Source organism: Ammodytes marinus, assembly GCF_949987685.1.
Source record: "Ammodytes marinus genome assembly, chromosome: 1".
Classification (NCBI taxonomy): Eukaryota; Metazoa; Chordata; class Actinopteri; order Uranoscopiformes; family Ammodytidae; genus Ammodytes; species Ammodytes marinus.
The window spans coordinates 36,270,837-36,290,927 of NC_137230.1; the positions used below are offsets into that span (position 1 = coordinate 36,270,837).

At 41.6% G+C, this 20,091-nt stretch overlaps 1 long non-coding RNA gene across 1 annotated transcript; it reads right to left on the minus strand.

Moving 5' to 3' along the window:
• Positions 1-4,385: 4,385 nt before the first annotated feature.
• On the minus strand, positions 4,386-14,315 carry LOC307248582. Its single transcript, XR_013844793.1, has 5 exons — positions 14,215-14,315; positions 6,735-6,765; positions 5,926-6,043; positions 5,546-5,638; positions 4,386-4,839 (listed from the first exon to the last, which is right to left on the minus strand). It is a non-coding gene; the product is annotated as an uncharacterized lncRNA (long non-coding RNA).
• Between the last annotated feature and the right edge of the window lie 5,776 nt (positions 14,316-20,091).

The window sequence follows — 20,091 nt, forward strand, 5'->3', positions numbered from 1 at the left end:
GCTTAAAACCGTTTTTTTTTAAATATTTTTTTTTTGCGTTTCCTAGAAAAGGAAGGTGATTTTGCATTTTTCAAAGAGGAAAACCACACACACACACACACACACACACACACACACCCACATATAAACACACACACACACACGACACACACACACACACACACACACACACACACACACACACACACACACACACACACACACATAAATAACACCCTAAGGCATAATAAATCAGGCTGCACCTGCATACACACACACACACACACACACACACACACACACACACACACACACACACACACACACACACACAATGAGCCAAGACTGCTGACTGAACTGAATGCAATCTATCGCCATGGCACCCGTGCAGCGCCCAACTGACCGGTATCTGTAGTAACGGAGCACACACACACACACACACACACACACACACACACACACACACACACACACACACACACACACACACACACACACACACACACACACACACACACACACACACACACACACACACACACACACACGCCTCATTACTCCCTGCACAAACTCAGCTGCGAGCCTCTCCTTCAAGGCTGCAGCAAATGCCGGTGTGTGTCCGACAAATCTGTGTGTGTGTGTGTGTGTGTCTGTGTGTGCGTGTGTGTGTGTGTGTGTGTGTGTGTGTGTGTGTGTGTGTGTGTGTGTGTGTGCGTGCGTGTGTGTGTGTGTGTGTGTGTGTGTGTGTGTGTGTGCAAAGCAAAAAGACCAGCCTCCCTTTTCATGCTTTTGTCTGATTTTAAAAACCACAATCGCCGGCTGTCATGAGAGAAAATGAACAGAGACTCACCGTGTATTGCAGTAGCGGAGGAATCCCCCTGGTACTGTATGTGTAAGAGCATGTGTGTGTGTGTGTGTGTGTGTGTGTGTGTGTGTGTGAGAGAGAGAGAGAGAGAGAGAGAGCATGGAAGTGTGTGTGTGTGAGAGAGAGAGAGAGAGCATGGGAGTGCGTGTGTGTGAGAGAGAGAGAGAGCATGGAAGTGTGTGTGTGTGTGAGAGAGAGAGAGAGAGAGAGCATGTGTGTGTGTGGTGTGTGAGAGAGAGAGAGAGCATGAGTGTGTGTGTGTGTGTGTGTGGAGGGGGAGTCAGAGCTGCAGATGCAGACGGGAGCCACCAATAGAATGAAGGGAAAAGGAGTGTGTGTGTGTGTGTGTGTGTGTGTGTGTGTGTGTGTGTGTGTGTGTGTGTGTGTGTGTGTGTGGAAAGGAAGGGAGGGGTCTGATAGCATTACATCATGGCGTATGGAACGGTAGGTTTGCAGGGGGTGGGCTACGGGTGGGGACAAATGTGTGTGTGTGGACGTCTGTGTGTGTGTGTGTGTGTGTGTGTGTGTGTGTGTGTGTGTATGAATCTCCCAGTGTTTGTGTTTGTGTCTGCAGCAGCGTCACTATATTTTGCAGCGAAATCCACAAGATGATTTAAGATTGTGTCCATGCTGCATTTACGGTGCAATGTCGTCATAGTGCCTGCACCTGTGTGTGTGTGTGTGTGTGTGTGTGTGTGTGTGTGTGTGTGTGTGTGTGTCTGTGTGTGTGTGTGTGTGTGTGTGTGTTAGTGTGTATGAATGCGTGTGTGTTTGGGTGTGGGTTGGTGTGTGTGTGTGTGTGTGTGTCTCTCTCTCTCTCTCTCTCAGTGTGTGTGTGTGTTTCCCCTGTCAGTTTGTGTGTGTGTATTTGAATGTGTGTGTCTGTGTGTGAGTGTGCGTGTGTGTGTATTTTAATGTGTGTGTGTGTCTGTGTGTGTGTGTGTGTGTGTCTGTGTGTGTGTGTGTGTGTGTGCAAACATATACAACAGCCATAAACCAGACAGTAATATAATCACACCATATTTCTCGGTTCCTGCGCCTAAACTATAAATAAGTATTTGCACAGTTTCATACACTGTCGAATTCAAGATGCTGAATTAACCCTTTTTACACCTGCCATTAAAGCTGCAGTGTGTAGCTTTTTTTTGACAATTTTTTGGCATTTCCAAGCTTTATTAGATAGTACAGAGTTGAAATGGGGAGAGAGAGAGAAAGAGAGAGAGAGAGAGAGAGAGAGAGAGAGAGAGAGAGAGAGAGGGGGGATGACCTGCAGTAAAGGTCCATGGGTCGGATTTGAACCCACGACCACTGCAACGAAAGGCCGGAGCCAATATGGTACACGCTCTATCCACTACACCACCGGAGCGCCCCACAATATACTATTTTGAATATATTTATATTTTTTGCAGTGTAGGAGGGTGTCAGCATGAAAACAATGACAGCTCAGGGTCATGTCTCTGCACCTCTGTTACAATCTGAGTCCAGACAGACAGAAAAGCAGATGGGATGTTACCCACATGGCCACTAACAGGACAGTTCACACTTTTTAAATGGAGGTTAAAGGTGCTACGAGGAAACTTTCAATTCATCTTAATTATTGAGCCCCCGATGTCCCGATTCTTGTGGCCAAATCAAATCAGTTTTATTTGTATAGCCCAAAATCACAAATACATTTGTCTCAGTGGGCTTTACATTTCATACAATATGATACAATATGATACAATATGACACCCTGCCCTTACACCCTTAGCTCGGCTGAGAAAAAACTCCCAGTAAAAACCCTTTACCGGGAATAAAAAAAAATTTAAGAAATCTCAGGGAGAGTCGACAGAGTAAGGGATCCCTCTCCCAGGACGGACATGCTGCAATAGATGTCATAAGTAGAGAAAATCACGAAGGAATTTGGAAGGCCAGATTTAGGATGGTTAGAAGTACCCGGATGTCCTACTTCATCCGCCCAAGATTTTTAGTGGTGAAAAGTGCATCCTATTTGGGCGATTCTGACCCACAATCCAGTGCGCACGTGAAGTGACGTCACATCGATGAAGCCTCTATATGAAAACAACCGGGGATGCGACGGATACAAAAGCAAGAGGCAAGATCAAGGCGCAATGTTATGATGAAATAAATGAGTAAAAGTATGTCCCAATAGTATGCCTACACTCTAAAAAGAAAAAAGTTGAACCAACTTAATTGAATTAGGGCAACCGGTAACACAGGATTGAATTAAGTTTATTGAAATAAAGAATGTAAGTTACACTTACACAATTGTTTTAAGTGAGATCAACTTAATAGTTTGTTTGTTTTCAAATCAAAAGTTTGCATTAATCCAACTTAAAATTAAGGGACGACAACTTAAAATTTCAGTGTTTTCTGACTCAATTTCTTGATTAATCCTAAAGTAAAATATTGCTTCCGTAGAACCTAAAAGAAGAAGAAGTTGGACCAACTTAATTGAATTAAGGCAACCGGTAACACATAATTTATTTAAGTTTATTCAACTTAAAATTGCTTCTAAAATAAAATCACATTTTCAAATCAGTTTGTTTTAATATACTTTATTGAATGAAAGTAGAAAACAACGTGCCAATACCTTCGAACACATTTCAGTGTATAACAGTCGGGCAAGCAACATATTTCCCATATCTTTCCAATATAGAATCCATTATAACCAGCTATAGCCAGTATAGTCACAGTGTAATTTAACATGGGAAAGGAAAAATTATTTTACAGTTTTAAACCAGACAACCAGTGTAATGCAGGTAAGCCTTTTCCATGTTTCTGGCAGCCGTCAGTTTAAGGTGGAGTCAGGGATTCTGGAGACCGCTTGTTGTCAAATCACTTTTGGTATTTTTTTTTACATAGTTTTAAATTGTGTGGTGAAAAAAACAGCCTAGGCTCAGCAAACTGGTATGTAAACAAAGGGTATGTTAACAAAAGGGGCCCACCGGAGAGCCACATGCCCGTTTACAGAGCATAGGCAGTGTAATGGAAGACACTGAATTGGTTTTCAGCGCAAAAATACTGACAGATCGTGAGGATATATTTACAGATTTTTGAGAAAGTGATTAGGACTACAAGCAGTCTCAGGAATCGGTGACTTCACCTTTAAAAAAATAAAAATAAAAATAAAAAAGATCTTGTAAGTCATTATAAATATACTATCACCATTTCACCTTTAATTTTGAAATATGTTTGAAAAAGTAAATCCAAATATGTTTATACTAAGCTGAAATATTGATAGTTTCTCAATGTAATGACTCACAGGTTTTTTTCTTTTTTTACAGTTTTAAATCAGACAAACACGGTGTGTAATGCAAGTTGTCCTTTTTTCCTTGTTTCTGGCAGCCGCCAGTTAAAGTTATACAAATCCTCCAAGTCAATATGATACCATCTCAACATTTCACCTAATATTTAAAAATAAGTTTGAAAAAATTATTCCAAAAATGGTTTTACTTATAAGTGATAATAAATATTGAGATTTCTGTAAATATAAAAAGGAACTTATTTTACAGTTTTAAATCTGACAAACTCTGTGCATAGTAATGCATAAAACCATCAAAAACACCAAAGTTATGTATTCTTGTGCGTGCTAAACATAGATTCTGCTCTACAGCCAGTGTGTTTTGTTCTTTTTGGACCATATCGAAACAAAAATGGAACCTTTCACCTGCTCTTCCAAAAACGTGTGACAAAATGTGTGTATATCACCTTGTGGTTTGAAGAATATTTGTCTCTCATGTGTAGTCACTGTTTTCAAGTCTGCCATACAGATTTTAGACTTTGGGGGACATCTTATGTTGCTTGAGATGCATGATGATTTTCTGGAGCACCTCAAAAGTGAAAGAAAGGGGTGCTGGAAAAGCTAGGTTCAGGTCAGTCCATGCAAAACCTCCACACCCTCGATGAAGAGGCCCATGTTTTCAGGTGGCTCCTGCGGTCCTTCCCCATGCTTTCGAAAGACAAACTCTGCAATGGCGAGCTGCTCCAGAGTCCTACAGTACATGACACAAAACATCACTGTCATCAATTTGCACTTGTATGCAGTAACTAACTATGAACCTTGTATGGTACAATAATATCACTGGCATTAGTCTTGAGTCCATTTTTGTGAAAATGCACTAATTATTCTAATGAGTAATTCAAGTATACTTTGTGTCTTGATTTTATCTGTATTTTTTTCAGGGCCCTTGACTTACTTTTTCACTATACTAGTACCTCTATCGTATGAATGTACAACAGTACATCAAATAATTTCTAATCATGTTTTGCATATTTGTTGCAATCTAGAGTAGGGGTGTGCACGTGTACATGTGTAACCGGTTAGTAAATCAAAACCATTTAGGTAAAATCAATAAACGAAAACCTTTCTCTCTCTCCCCCCGCTAATACAGTTTTTAAATATGTTCTGGAGACACGCATTTATTAATTTTACAAACTATTTGGGGATGATAAAAGCTAGTCTGCCGAATCTGTCTGTCCCTCTGTGTGTGTGTGTGTGTGTATCGGCACTGCAGACAAACATGCGCGCGCACACTAATACACACACACACGCGCAGAGTCACCGTTGGGCATGAGTCACAGCCATGGACGAGTGATGAAAGATTAAAGTTACCCGGTTGACGTGAACTACGCTCGTAAGTAGACCAAACTTTATAACACCTGTTCAACCTGCATAAAAGTGTAACTGTTGAAGCTTACCGGATATTCCTTGATCAAGTCATCTGCATCCTCTCCGAGGCAGATGATGAAGGCTTTCGGTACACACTCCCTCCGAAGAAGAATGTCGTCAGTCTAGGACAACATGATATTGATTAATTTTCAATTCAATCAGTTTCATAATCGAAGACACTCTTAAAACTTAAATCCTACAATTTATTTAAAAATAAATGGACATTTGTAATGCCAGAGTTTCATTAGAAAATAAATGTAAGCTCAATGGTGTGATGGTGAAACATGAGCTGCATATATTAAAGACACTATAATGGTCTGCCCTTGTTATGTATCTGTAAAAGATAGGGAAACTCTGACACCCTCTAAGCTACCAAGGAAACTTGTTTTGTTTGATGCTCCAGATGTACCTGGTCCAAAGTGTCCGTCATTTGGCCTGTTGATCCACCTTTGATCGGCTGACTGGAGTGACTGTAACTGGGCCATGGACCCAGGAACAGCCATGAACCACAGGAACTCAGAATGGATCTAAAACAAATAGTGAATTAATAAAAGAAAATGCAAATTACTTCACTCTGTATACAATCTCAGTATTAAATGTGTTATTATGCTCTACAGCACTTTGCCACTGTTTTGAAAGTGGCTATAAGCTTTTTATGGCCATTTGTCACAACAAAGCTGTGTCACCTGACTACATTTTTCTTATCATCACCTCCCTAGTCTGGCTGAACCGTTTCCGCCAGCGTCTAAGCGCTGGCGTCGGCTAACAACGCTACGCCTCCATTGGCTGCTTCCCGGGGCTAGCCCCGCCGTAGATGATTGTGATTGGTTTAAAGAAATAAAAACAGGCCAGCCCAGTTTCCCCCCCCGAATAGACGGCTCTAAACGGCATGCTTCCAGACCATACTACTTGCTGTAGTTTGGTCTGGCTTTGCGAGACTATCACCTCCCCAACATGAGTTTTCATTTTCACACTGTTTAATCCTTCTGACGAGAATCCTTCGCACACTTTTATAATGAGGGCTACAAATGGCTTTAAAAAGGACTGTGGCTGAACTGGAAAAACAATTTGCCTGACATAAAAAAAGACATGCCATTGGCAGGGTGCAGTAACTTGTACTCTAACCCTGCGTGGTAAACTGAATGTGGCTACACACAGCCACATTGAAGCCTTATAAATAGCACTGTATTTAGCACTCAATACTGCAGTTTAACTTACCTTTGGGTAGTTCAATTATTTGTGTCCCGGCCTGAAGTAACCACCACCAATCAGGGAAAGAATCATGAAAAGAAAATTAAAAATGCATTAATATTAACTAAGGGAGTGGCGTTTCATTTCAATGTTAAGCCAAATGTGGTATAGAAGGAGAAAACAGTCTGCTGCGATATAGCAAACTAATATGAGCTGGACTGGTGAATGCTTTAACCACCGAGAAACGTATAGGTGAGTCAATCTAGGAAAAAAAAGGGCTTAACCCCAAAAAAATTGATACAAAAGGTTTTTCAATGGATTCCAGTAGTATTTGGTGTGCTGAATAACATACTAAAAGTCTACCAAAATCTACCCCCCAGAAAGCCCTCATTTCCAAGATGGCGGCCGAAATGGCGGCCGGGAGCTTGAAATGGCTATATCTCAAATTGAAAAAATGTTGCAAAGGAATTTTCAACTGATTTTGGTACCTCTGGACATGCTTACAAACATACTAAAAATCTAGGAAAATACACCTTCCGGAAAGGCTTAATTTTCAAGATGGCGTCCAAAATGGTGGCCGGCCAAGCTTAAAATGGCTATATATCTCAATAGAAAAAGATTATTCGAATGATTTTTAACTTGATTCTGGTACCTGCAAATATGCTTATGAACATACTAACAATCTAGGAAAATATACCTCCCAGAAAGGCTTCATTTTCATAATGGCGTCCAAAATGGCGGCCGGGAGCGTAGAATGGCTATATCTCAAATGGAAAATGTTACAAAAGAATGTCAACTGATTCTGGTACCTCTATACATTAATAAAGTGCGACAAATCTAGGTAAATATAACTGCTAGAAAGGCATCATTTTCAAAATGACTGCCTGTAAGCTTACATTGGTTAAATGGTTCAAATTGGTTACTATTCAAAATAGAAAGGTGGTGTTGTTGTTGAATAACATAAATGCCACACTTATTGTGGTCTTTATTCATCATCATCTTCGGGCTCCTCTGGAAGAAACTTGTTAAGTGGATTGTCACATTCCTTAAGTTGACATGGTCCACAGACAGTAGTACAAGGTAGTCCATATTTTCTGCAAGAACAGCGGAGTGTCTTGCAGGCAGTGGTACAGTTACAATGAATGACCTTCAAGAGACTGTCTGGAGCAACATTCGTTGTTGACATGAGTGGGACAAATCTATTGTCCTGCAGGCTCCACCCCCAGTTCAGGGCATCCATACCATCTTCTGTTCCCATCCAGACCATGACCTGGTAGTACGCTCTACGATTCAGTTGGTGGCAGACGTTCAGGCGTTACAGTTGATGAAGCTGAGACAACCTTCTTGCTGAAAATGTTATATCGCATTGCTGCAAGGGAATCTGTGCACTTTCCACCAAAGAGGACAGCCATTACTTGGCACCCAAGGTCATCAATCACCTCTGTGGTCTGGTTTGGGACAATGAATGCATTGGCACAAGATCGAAGGACGGGATCCCCTTTTACAAGCTTCTGGAAAGCAGTCTTTTTGCAAACCCCGAAGATCCGAGAAGTTGTGTCACAGCCAGTGAGAGCATGGATGAACATCAACTGAGAACACACATCATGTCCAAGTACTTCTTTTAAATGGTTTACGGCATACACTTTAAAACTGCCATCAGCTTTTGACTTGTCTGATCTGAAATATACGCCCTTACTATCTCTCTGTGCATAGTGAAGTAGTAAGACAAGGAGATCTGTATCTTCTCCAATCAGCGTAGTGGTGTGAAGAAGAGATGATTCCACTGCGGCCCTTACGATGTCTACATCAGCATCTCCAATTGAATTGACCACAGTGCAACCCCTTTCTTTCAGTTCATCGCTTATCATTTGGATCAGCCTTTGTTTATTCAGATCTCTTGACATGAACTCCTCCTTCTTACCTGAGAACTCTGTCTCAGCAGTGAAGTTGACAATGGGATGAATATTGTTTCCTCTTCTTTGATGTGTGTTGTCTTTAATGGATGGCCCATCCCCATAGCCATCGAACACAATGGTTGTAGCTGAGCCATAATGTTGGATGGTGAAGTCTGCATATGACTGCACAATTTTACTATAGCTTTGTCCGTGCTTCCATGGTATTCGGTGAAGGAGTGAACCTCCATCAAGAACATAATGATCTGTTTCTGGTACAGAATCTAGGATTGCATCACTTGCATGATCACAGATTGCGTGCGCAAGTTGTGGTTTATCAGCCTTGCGGAAGATGTTTCCAGCTTCAAAGAGGGCAGGAGGGAAAGGACTGAGTTCGTAACGCATAACCTCCTCCAATGATAGCTCTCCAGTTTGGGAGACAATCAGGAAACGTTGAAAAAGAAGTGCAAAATCAATTGTTCGATCAGGAGCAACCTTGATAGACGATTTTTGTCCAAGGGTTATGGCTTTATCCTTTCTACTAAATGAGAACGTGAATGCAGGCTGTCCAATCATTTTGTGCATGATATTGCGTCCAACAGAGTCATAATCATGCACGTTCACTCCGTCCTCAGCAACAACACCTGTAACAACATTCCTTAAAGAAGAGTCTGGAGAGAAAGGTGACCATATAGCAAGTTTTGAAGTGATCTTCTCCAGGTCAGCAGCATCCCTTTTCATCCTTGCCTCTGTTGAGTCCTTGTGCTGTTCTGATGTTGTGTATGTCTGGTTTGTGAACTCCTGCATTGCGGTGTTGTACTGTGATGTTATGCACTTTGACATGGTCCAAAGGGCTCTCTGATTGTCAGTCATTCCACTTCCATGCGTCTTCAATGACCTCATCAATGTCGTCTCGATGACAAGATCTGAGCTGAAGCCTTCCACATCAACAACGTTAACAGGCAGGATATCCCCGGTTCATTTTAGCCGTAAAGCCACAGGGCTTTTCTGTGCGGCGGCTCACACTGGCGAGGTGTCACTGTGAATGACACCGTTACCCACCGTCACGGAGTTTCAACTGGCAACTCGCTATTTCGCTCACGCAAGGCTTTTGTGTTTCGATTTAACATCAGTCTTGGGCGAGTACTTTAACTTTATGCTGAATAAACCATTGCATTGCAATCGCTGAAAGCGAAAGTGTTTGGGTGGGGGCACAGAAGGGTTCGCTGCATTTACCACACAAGACACGGCGTGCGACACAATAATCAATTTATTACGATTATCTTGTTTTCATGATCGAGGGACGCCAAAATCGTAATCGAAATTGAATTTCAATTAATCGCCCAGCCCTCCCCTATACCATCAGGCAGTCATTTTGAAAATGACGCCTTTCTAGCAGTTATATTTACCTAGATTTGTCGCACTTTCTTAATGTATAGAGGTACCAGAATCAGTTGAAACATTCTTTTGTAACATTTTCCATTTGAGATATAGCCATTCTACGCTCCCGGCCGCCATTTTGGACACCATTATGAAAATGAAGCCTTTCTGGGAGGTATATTTTCCTAGATTGTTAGTATGGTCATAAGCATATTTGCAGGTACCAGAATCAAGTGAAAAATCATTTGAATAATATTTTTCTATTGAGATATATAGCCATTTTAAGCTTGGCCAGCCACCATTTTGGACGCCATCTTGAAAATGAAGCCTTTCCGGAAGGTGTATTTTCCTAGATTTTTAGTATGTTTGTAAGCATGTCCAGAGGTACCAAAATCAGTTGAAAATTCCTTTGCAACATTTGACTCACACCTAGGTGAGTCAATCTAGGGAAAAAAAGGGCTTAACCCCAAAAAAATTGATACAAAAGGTTTTTCAATGGATTCCAGTAGTATTTGGTGTGCTGAATAACATACTAAAAGTCTACCAAAATCTACCCCCCAGAAAGCCCTCATTTCCAAGATGGCGGCCGAAATGGCGGCGGGTAGCTTGAAATGGCTATATCTCAAATTGAAAAAATGTTGCAAAGGAATTTTCAACTGATTTTGGTACCTCTGGACATGCTTACAAACATACTAAAAATCTAGGAAAATACACCTTCCGGAAAGGCTTCATTTTCAAGATGGCGTCCAAAATGGTGGCTGGCCAAGCTTAAAATGGCTATATATCTCAATAGAAAAATATTATTCAAATGATTTTTCACTTGATTCTGGTACCTGCAAATATGCTTATGACCATACTAACAATCTAGGAAAATATACCTCCCAGAAAGGCTTCATTTTCATAATGGTGTCCAAAATGGCGGCCGGGAGCGTAGAATGGCTATATCTCAAATGGAAAATGTTACAAAAGAATGTTTCAACTGATTCTGGTACCTCTATACATTAAGAAAGTGCGACAAATCTAGGTAAATATAACTGCTAGAAAGGCGTCATTTTCAAAATGACTGCCTGATGGTATAGGGGAGGGCTGGGCGATTAATTGAAATTCAATTTCGATTACGATTTTGGCGTCCCTCGATCATGAAAACAAGATAATCGTAATAAATTGATTATTGTGTCGCACGCCGTGTCTTGTGTGGTAAATGCAGCGAACCCTTCTGTGCCCCCACCCAAACACTTTCGCTTTCAGCGATTGCAATGCAATGGTTTATTCAGCATAAAGTTAAAGTACTCGCCCAAGACTGATGTTAAATCGAAACACAAAAGCCTTGCGTGAGCGAAATAGCGAGTTGCCAGTTGAAACTCCGTGACGGTGGGTAACGGTGTCATTCACAGTGACACCTCGCCAGTGTGAGCCGCCGCACAGAAAAGCCCTGTGGCTTTACGGCTAAAATGAACCGGGGATATCCTGCCTGTTAACGTTGTTGATGTGGAAGGCTTCAGCTCAGATCTTGTCATCGAGACGACATTGATGAGGTCATTGAAGACGCATGGAAGTGGAATGACTGACAATCAGAGAGCCCTTTGGACCATGTCAAAGTGCATAACATCACAGTACAACACCGCAATGCAGGAGTTCACAAACCAGACATACACAACATCAGAACAGCACAAGGACTCAACAGAGGCAAGGATGAAAAGGGATGCTGCTGACCTGGAGAAGATCACTTCAAAACTTGCTATATGGTCACCTTTCTCTCCAGACTCTTCTTTAAGGAATGTTGTTACAGGTGTTGTTGCTGAGGACGGAGTGAACGTGCATGATTATGACTCTGTTGGACGCAATATCATGCACAAAATGATTGGACAGCCTGCATTCACGTTCTCATTTAGTAGAAAGGATAAAGCCATAACCCTTGGACAAAAATCGTCTATCAAGGTTGCTCCTGATCGAACAATTGATTTTGCACTTCTTTTTCAACGTTTCCTGATTGTCTCCCAAACTGGAGAGCTATCATTGGAGGAGGTTATGCGTTACGAACTCAGTCCTTTCCCTCCTGCCCTCTTTGAAGCTGGAAACATCTTCCGCAAGGCTGATAAACCACAACTTGCGCACGCAATCTGTGATCATGCAAGTGATGCAATCCTAGATTCTGTACCAGAAACAGATCATTATGTTCTTGATGGAGGTTCACTCCTTCACCGAATACCATGGAAGCACGGACAAAGCTATAGTAAAATTGTGCAGTCATATGCAGACTTCACCATCCAACATTATGGCTCAGCTACAACCATTGTGTTCGATGGCTATGGGGATGGGCCATCCATTAAAGACAACACACATCAAAGAAGAGGAAACAATATTCATCCCATTGTCAACTTCACTGCTGAGACAGAGTTCTCAGGTAAGAAGGAGGAGTTCATGTCAAGAGATCTGAATAAACAAAGGCTGATCCAAATGATAAGCGATGAACTGAAAGAAAGGGGTTGCACTGTGGTCAATTCAATTGGAGATGCTGATGTAGACATCGTAAGGGCCGCAGTGGAATCATCTCTTCTTCACACCACTACGCTGATTGGAGAAGATACAGATCTCCTTGTCTTACTACTTCACTATGCACAGAGAGATAGTAAGGGCGTATATTTCAGATCAGACAAGTCAAAAGCTGATGGCAGTTTTAAAGTGTATGCCGTAAACCATTTAAAAGAAGTACTTGGACATGATGTGTGTTCTCAGTTGATGTTCATCCATGCTCTCACTGGCTGTGACACAACTTCTCGGATCTTCGGGGTTTGCAAAAAGACTGCTTTCCAGAAGCTTGTAAAAGGGGATCCCGTCCTTCGATCTTGTGCCAATGCATTCATTGTCCCAAACCAGACCACAGAGGTGATTGATGACCTTGGGTGCCAAGTAATGGCTGTCCTCTTTGGTGGAAAGTGCACAGATTCCCTTGCAGCAATGCGATATAACATTTTCAGCAAGAAGGTTGTCTCAGCTTCATCAACTGTAACGCCTGAACGTCTGCCACCAACTGAATCGTAGAGCGTACTACCAGGTCATGGTCTGGATGGGAACAGAAGATGGTATGGATGCCCTGAACTGGGGGTGGAGCCTGCAGGACAATAGATTTGTCCCACTCATGTCAACAACGAATGTTGCTCCAGACAGTCTCTTGAAGGTCATTCATTGTAACTGTACCACTGCCTGCAAGACACTCCGCTGTTCTTGCAGAAAATATGGACTACCTTGTACTACTGTCTGTGGACCATGTCAACTTAAGGAATGTGACAATCCACTTAACAAGTTTCTTCCAGAGGAGCCCGAAGATGATGATGAATAAAGACCACAATAAGTGTGGCATTTATGTTATTCAACAACAACACCACCTTTCTATTTTGAATAGTAACCAATTTGAACCATTTAACCAATGTAAGCTTACAGGCAGTCATTTTGAAAATGATGCCTTTCTAGCAGTTATATTTACCTAGATTTGTCGCACTTTATTAATGTATAGAGGTACCAGAATCAGTTGACATTCTTTTGTAACATTTTCCATTTGAGATATAGCCATTCTACGCTCCCGGCCGCCATTTTGGACGCCATTATGAAAATGAAGCCTTTCTGGGAGGTATATTTTCCTAGATTGTTAGTATGTTCATAAGCATATTTGCAGGTACCAGAATCAAGTTAAAAATCATTCGAATAATCTTTTTCTATTGAGATATATAGCCATTTTAAGCTTGGCCGGCCACCATTTTGGACGCCATCTTGAAAATTAAGCCTTTCCGGAAGGTGTATTTTCCTAGATTTTTAGTATGTTTGTAAGCATGTCCAGAGGTACCAAAATCAGTTGAAAATTCCTTTGCAACATTTTTTCAATTTGAGATATAGCCATTTCAAGCTCCCGGCCGCCATTTCGGCCGCCATCTTGGAAATGAGGGCTTTCTGGGGGGTAGATTTTGGTAGACTTTTAGTATGTTATTCAGCACACCAAATACTACTGGAATCCATTGAAAAACCTTTTGTATCAATTTTTTTGGGGTTAAGCCCTTTTTTTTCCTAGATTGACTCACCTATAAGCTAACCTGAAGGACACAGCATGACTTTGCTGGTCCGGCTCAGTTTAGCTTAGTTAACCTTAAGACGAAACACTGTAACCATTACAGGCAGAACATTTATTATCCGACAATTAACATTTCATTTGTAAAACATTACTTTGTCTGTATTAAACTTACCGTTTTGTTGGGGCGCCGTGACCGTGTGCGAGACGAGTGCGAGGAGAAAACATGGCGGCTTCACAGGAAAATTTTAGCTGAAAAAGACGTTGACGTAAACGTCCACGTCATGACGTTAGACAGGAAAACCTAATTGAAGCGCTTTCATTTGCATAAGAAAAGCAAGTCAATGTCAGGTCTATGTAGTACAGTACAATTTCAATTTGATGTAATCCACAAAAGTACGTTGCCATCGCTAAAGCAGAAAACTGAGTCAGACTTATTCAAAACAGTGCGTTACTTCAACTTTTCAAAAATACACTTTTTAGAGTGTACTGCATCCTAACTAGATTCTTTGTATGGTCAGATGTAGTATGTAGAATAGAAACAAGAAAGAGTATGCGATTCGGAACGCAGGGTAAAGTTTAAAGTCATGCTGTGTCCACTGATAGATCCTTTAGATACATCTCTGGCCAAAGACTGGCTCATTGACGTTGCGTTCCGAATCGCATACTCTTTCTTTTTTCTATTCTACATACTACATCCGACGATAAAAATAATCTAGTTAGGATGCAGTAGGCATACTATTGGGACATACTTTACTCTCTTATTTCATCATAACATTGCGCCTTGATCTTGCCTCTTGCTTTTATATCCGTCGCATCCCCGTTTGTTTTCATATGGAGGCTTCGTCGATGTGACGTCACTTCACGTGCGCACTGGATTGTGGGTCAGAATCGCCCAAATAGGATGCACTTTTCAACACTAACAATCTTGGCCGCATGAAGTAGGACATCCGGGTACTTCTAACCATCCTAAATCTGGCCACAAGAATCGGGACATCCTAAATCTTCTTTCTACATACTATATAGTAGAAAGTATGCGATTCGGAACGCAACGTAAGTGTGTGATACTGCGATAATAGCAATAGCATCCTGTTTGGAAGATAAATAGCCCCCTGACTCATAAGGCACAGAGGTTAATACATCTTTAATGCAGCTATCATACCTCAAAGAACAGGGACAAACCCAGAAGGGGAAACAATCAACAAGCCTTCCACAGAGTCAGTGTGATTGATGAAGTTCCATATTCATAATATTTTTGGCATGTGTTGCTGTGTTACCTGCGTTTAGAAGTGGTGCCATTCAGAGCTTCTGCTGCCAATATCAGTGTATGAGGTTTGGGATATTTTTAAACACACACACAAATGTAGGCATGCACAACGCACGCACACACACACACAAACACACACACACACACACACACACACCGGTCGGATACAAACAAACACGGACGGACACACACACACACACACACACACACACAAACACGGACGGATACAAACAAACACGGACGGACACACACACACACACACACACACACAAACACGGACGGATACAAACAAACACGGACGGACACACACACACACACACACACACACACACACACACACACACACACACACACACACACACACACACACACACACACACACACACACACACACACACACACACACACACACCTCATGTTTCTCGTTTCTGCTTTTCAAGTTGAGTCAAAGTCAAAGTTGGGTCAGTGATTCTGGAGAACGCTTGTTGTCAAAATCACTTTTTTTCAAAATCAGTGAATATCTCCTCGTGATCTGCTACCTGTGTGCCGTAAAAATAAAATCTTGTGTTAATACACATCATAGGCTCTGTAAACTGGTTTGTAAACAAAGGGGGCCCACCGTAGCTGGAACATGACTGTTTACAGAGCCTAGGCTGTGTATTAACACTGGATTTAACGGCCCAGCCACATGCTCACTTGAGTATCAAATAATGCCGCGGTTATTTTGAACGTAAACAAACATTCGCTAGAGATGGGTTAGTATGCCAACCCTTAGGGCCCGTTGGTCCATTTTACGGACATTTCATTTTTCTTTTTTTGGATAATTTTGGCTGTGTTCATGCATATGGCATGAAAACTGGTAAGGAAGTGTATTTTTATATGATAATGTTATTTCCAGCTCAGCTCCTACAGTAAGGCTAAAATACACTGTATACAAACAAGAGTTACATTCAGACTGCTAAGGTCCATAAAACGTCCATTAACACCCATTCAAACACCATTTTTTCAACACACTGCCATTAAAGCATAATTGATGCATTTTTTTATATCTTGGTGTCAATCTGGGCTTCTACCTTGGAATTGATCATTTTTACTACTCTCCACCATGTTACGTCATTATGACCATATTTGGCATATGGAGAAAAAACAGGCTATTTCCACTAGATAGCACTGTCACAATCCCCCCTTCCTCTCCCTTTAGCTTTAACCCTGAGGAGTGTGTGTGTGTATGTGGGTGTGTGTGCACGTGTGTATGTATGTGTGTGTGTGTGTGTGTGTGTGTGTGTGTGTGTGTGTGTATCCATGACCTATGACATTATGAGCAAAAGGCTAGTGGTTTTCAAGTGGCACTGTTTTCATTTAGGCCTACTCTGAATCCTCCTCCAGAGCTGGGATGTTTCCTCTGACTTTCAGTAGTGGAGAATTCAGTTGGCCCCACCAACACCCATACACAGAGATATACTCCTGCAGCCACTGGAATGGTACAGGGACCCACCTGTTACGCGTTAATGGAGGTTTCAGACACTGTGGTTGCATTCCGAATCTCATACTCTTTCTTTTTTCTATTCTACATACTACATCCGACGATAAAAATAATCTAGTTAGGATGCAGTAGGCATACTATTGGGACATACTTTACTCTCTTATTTCATCATAACATTGCGCCTTGATCTTGCCTCTTGCTTTTATATCCGTCGCATCCCCGTTTGTTTTCATATGGAGGCTTCGTCGATGTTACGTCACTTCACGTGCGCACTGGATTGTGGGTCAGAATCGCCCAAATAGGATGCACTTTTCAACACTAACAATCTTGGCCGCATGAAGTAGGACATCCGGGTACTTCTAACCATACTAAATCTGGCCATAAGAATCGGGACATCCTAAATCTTTTTTCTACATACTATATAGTAGAAAGTATGCGATTCGGAACGCAACCATTGTCTGTGTCAGATTCCTATTACTCGCTATCAGAATCAGACTCCATCACTGTTTCCAAAGCTTTATGTACTTCTTGTGTAAAGGCTCCCTCCATATTGCCAGGTAAGAAATAACTAGTTCCACAGTTTGCTTTGTATAAACTCTGGTTTCAATGGCAGCTGTGTAAACAGCTCAACGACTTGTTATGTGTCTCTGACGGCTGCACCTTTGATGTGATTGAAGATGGCCCATGTTTTAACTTATTTGAAGCAGTGCACTGCACATGCTTGTGTGTATGGACCTCAGGTAGGTGTGTGTGCTGTGCATTTATACAAAGTCATCTTTAGAGGGATTTTGAACCTCTGCATGAAAAACTACACATGGAACAGAGTGAATGAAAACAGTGCCACTTGAAAACCACTAGCCTTTTGCTCATAATGTCTAGGTCATGGGGATACACACACACACACACACACACACACACACACACACACACACACACACACACACACACACACACACACACACACACACACACACACACACACAGTCTCTCTCATACACACAACTTTATTTAGCCAATGATGTCCCTGTTACACTGTTCTTGGCCCGTTCACTGTTCACTTCTGGATAATAACAAAAAGAGTGGAAAATGTGCATGGACTGCAGGTGAGGTTCTTTTCCTAACACAAAAATTCAATTTATGATTAGTACTGATGTTGGTTTAAAATTCAAGCCTAAAAAAGTTGGAACAATATCGATGTATAATATTTTTTATAGCTACCTTTTTCAAAAGTCCATTTTACGTACCTTAGCGGTATGAGTGTCAGTTTATTACACTGTACAAAAAATAATAATGCCTAAATATCTGTGTTGCTGCTCAGCATTGACATATCCCAGGCCTAATAATTCAATACAAAAAAAAATAGTTTGCATGTAGTATATTGAAAATAATAAACATTTTCAGTTTTTTCCTCCAAAATACGATGTCATCATGACCAAAACCTGGCAATTAAAGGGTTAACATCTTTTAAAATTCATGACTATTTTATATTAATAGTTAGGGCAGATGTAGGGGAAAAGAATTGGCAAAAAAAAGTAAAAAAAAAGATTGTATAACATTTTTTATAGCTACCTCAATGAAATGTCCATTTTACGGACCTTAGCGGTACGAGTGTGAGTATTTGACACTGCACAAAAAATAATAATGCCTGAAAATCAGTTTTGCTGCTCATCATTGACACATCACAGGCCTAATAATTCAACACAAAAAAAATTAGTTTGCATGTAGTATATTGAAAATATTTCAGTTTTTCAGTTTTTTTCATCTAAAATACGATGGCATCATGACCAAAACCTGGCATTTAAAGGGTTAACATCTTTTAAAATTCATGACTATTTTATATTAATAGTTAGGGCAGATGTGGGGGAAAAGAATTGGCAAAGAAAAAGTAGAAAAAAAATAATGTATAATATTTTTTATAGCTACCTCAAGGGAATGTCCATTTTACGGACCTTGGCCGCGTTTCCCAGAATCGTTAAGAGCCTCTTTGGGCAAAGTACTACTTTGGAGCGCTCTTAAGAACGCTGTGAAAGAAGAATGCGTTTCCCAGATTCGTTCTTAGCGAAAGTAGTACTTTCACTAAGATGGAACTGAAAGACGGAGCTGACCCACTCTTTCAACCTTTCTTAGCGACCAAATCGTCAGTGATCATGCTGCGTCAGGGAAATTTATTTCCTCCACTTTTCGAAATAATAAAACAATGCTCAATGCGGACCACTGGCGCAAGAAACATAGACTAATAGTAGAGAAAAAAATGTTTTAATGAATTAGACGTTTACGTTTTCCACACACATGTGAGTTTATAGTACTACTACACATACAAAAAAAACATCAACAACCCTTCAACAACAGCATTTCACAGATATCAAATAAACAGATTTAATTGAACTCAGCTGAACCTCATTCAGAGCGGCTCCACCTGCTAAAGGCGTTGCCAAAGTCCGCGCGTGTGAGAAACCATGGCTGCAATACAACACCTTCTCGCTGCGAACCAACAGCCTCGCCGTGCGCGAAGCCAGACGGTTTGCATAAATGCATACGTGCGTCGGCACTTCTCCCCACTGGACGTGCTATCAGACCGGGCCGTCCAGGCAAGGTACCGGCTGCCCCGTGCGGAGATCCAACGGCTGATCACTCTGGTGTCTCCACACATCCAGAGCAACCCGCTGCAATTTTGCCTTCAGCCCGGTCCAACAACCCGCAGCCCCTACCTCTTCACCACCAGTCACCAAGCACTAAACCATAAACCCACAACCACCACACATCACCCATATCAACTCTCAGGCCTGAAGGCTGAAATAAATAAACAGAACCAGCAGCTACATGTAACGTCCTGCACACTATGATTATTGCTGCAGTGTCCGAGTGCTTTACCTGGAAGTCTGGCACTGGAATGCTGTTGAAAGGGCGCACAATACGCACACGTCATTAACCTACGCTTAGATACATTACAAATTGCCTGAGACTTTTTGTTGCTAGGTTTGACACCCTCATTTCAATGCAAAATGATCCACACAATACATGGTTGAAAGGAAACCAAAGTAGTTTATTGAAACCATATGGGGGAGGGGTTACTCCGCGCTGTCTTTACTGCGTCTGCATCACCTGCAACGAAGGGAGATTGATTAGTGAAACCTTCTCACTCTTCCTTTTTGTTTGGTTCTGGAACTCCTGCCACTTCTTCCTCACAGCACGCCAGTCACGCAGGCCACATGGGCTGGAGGGGGACATATTTTCGGCTATGGCCTGCCTAACACGGTTCTTCACCGTGATGTTCTTTTTGCCCCTTGTTCCCCCGAATAAAA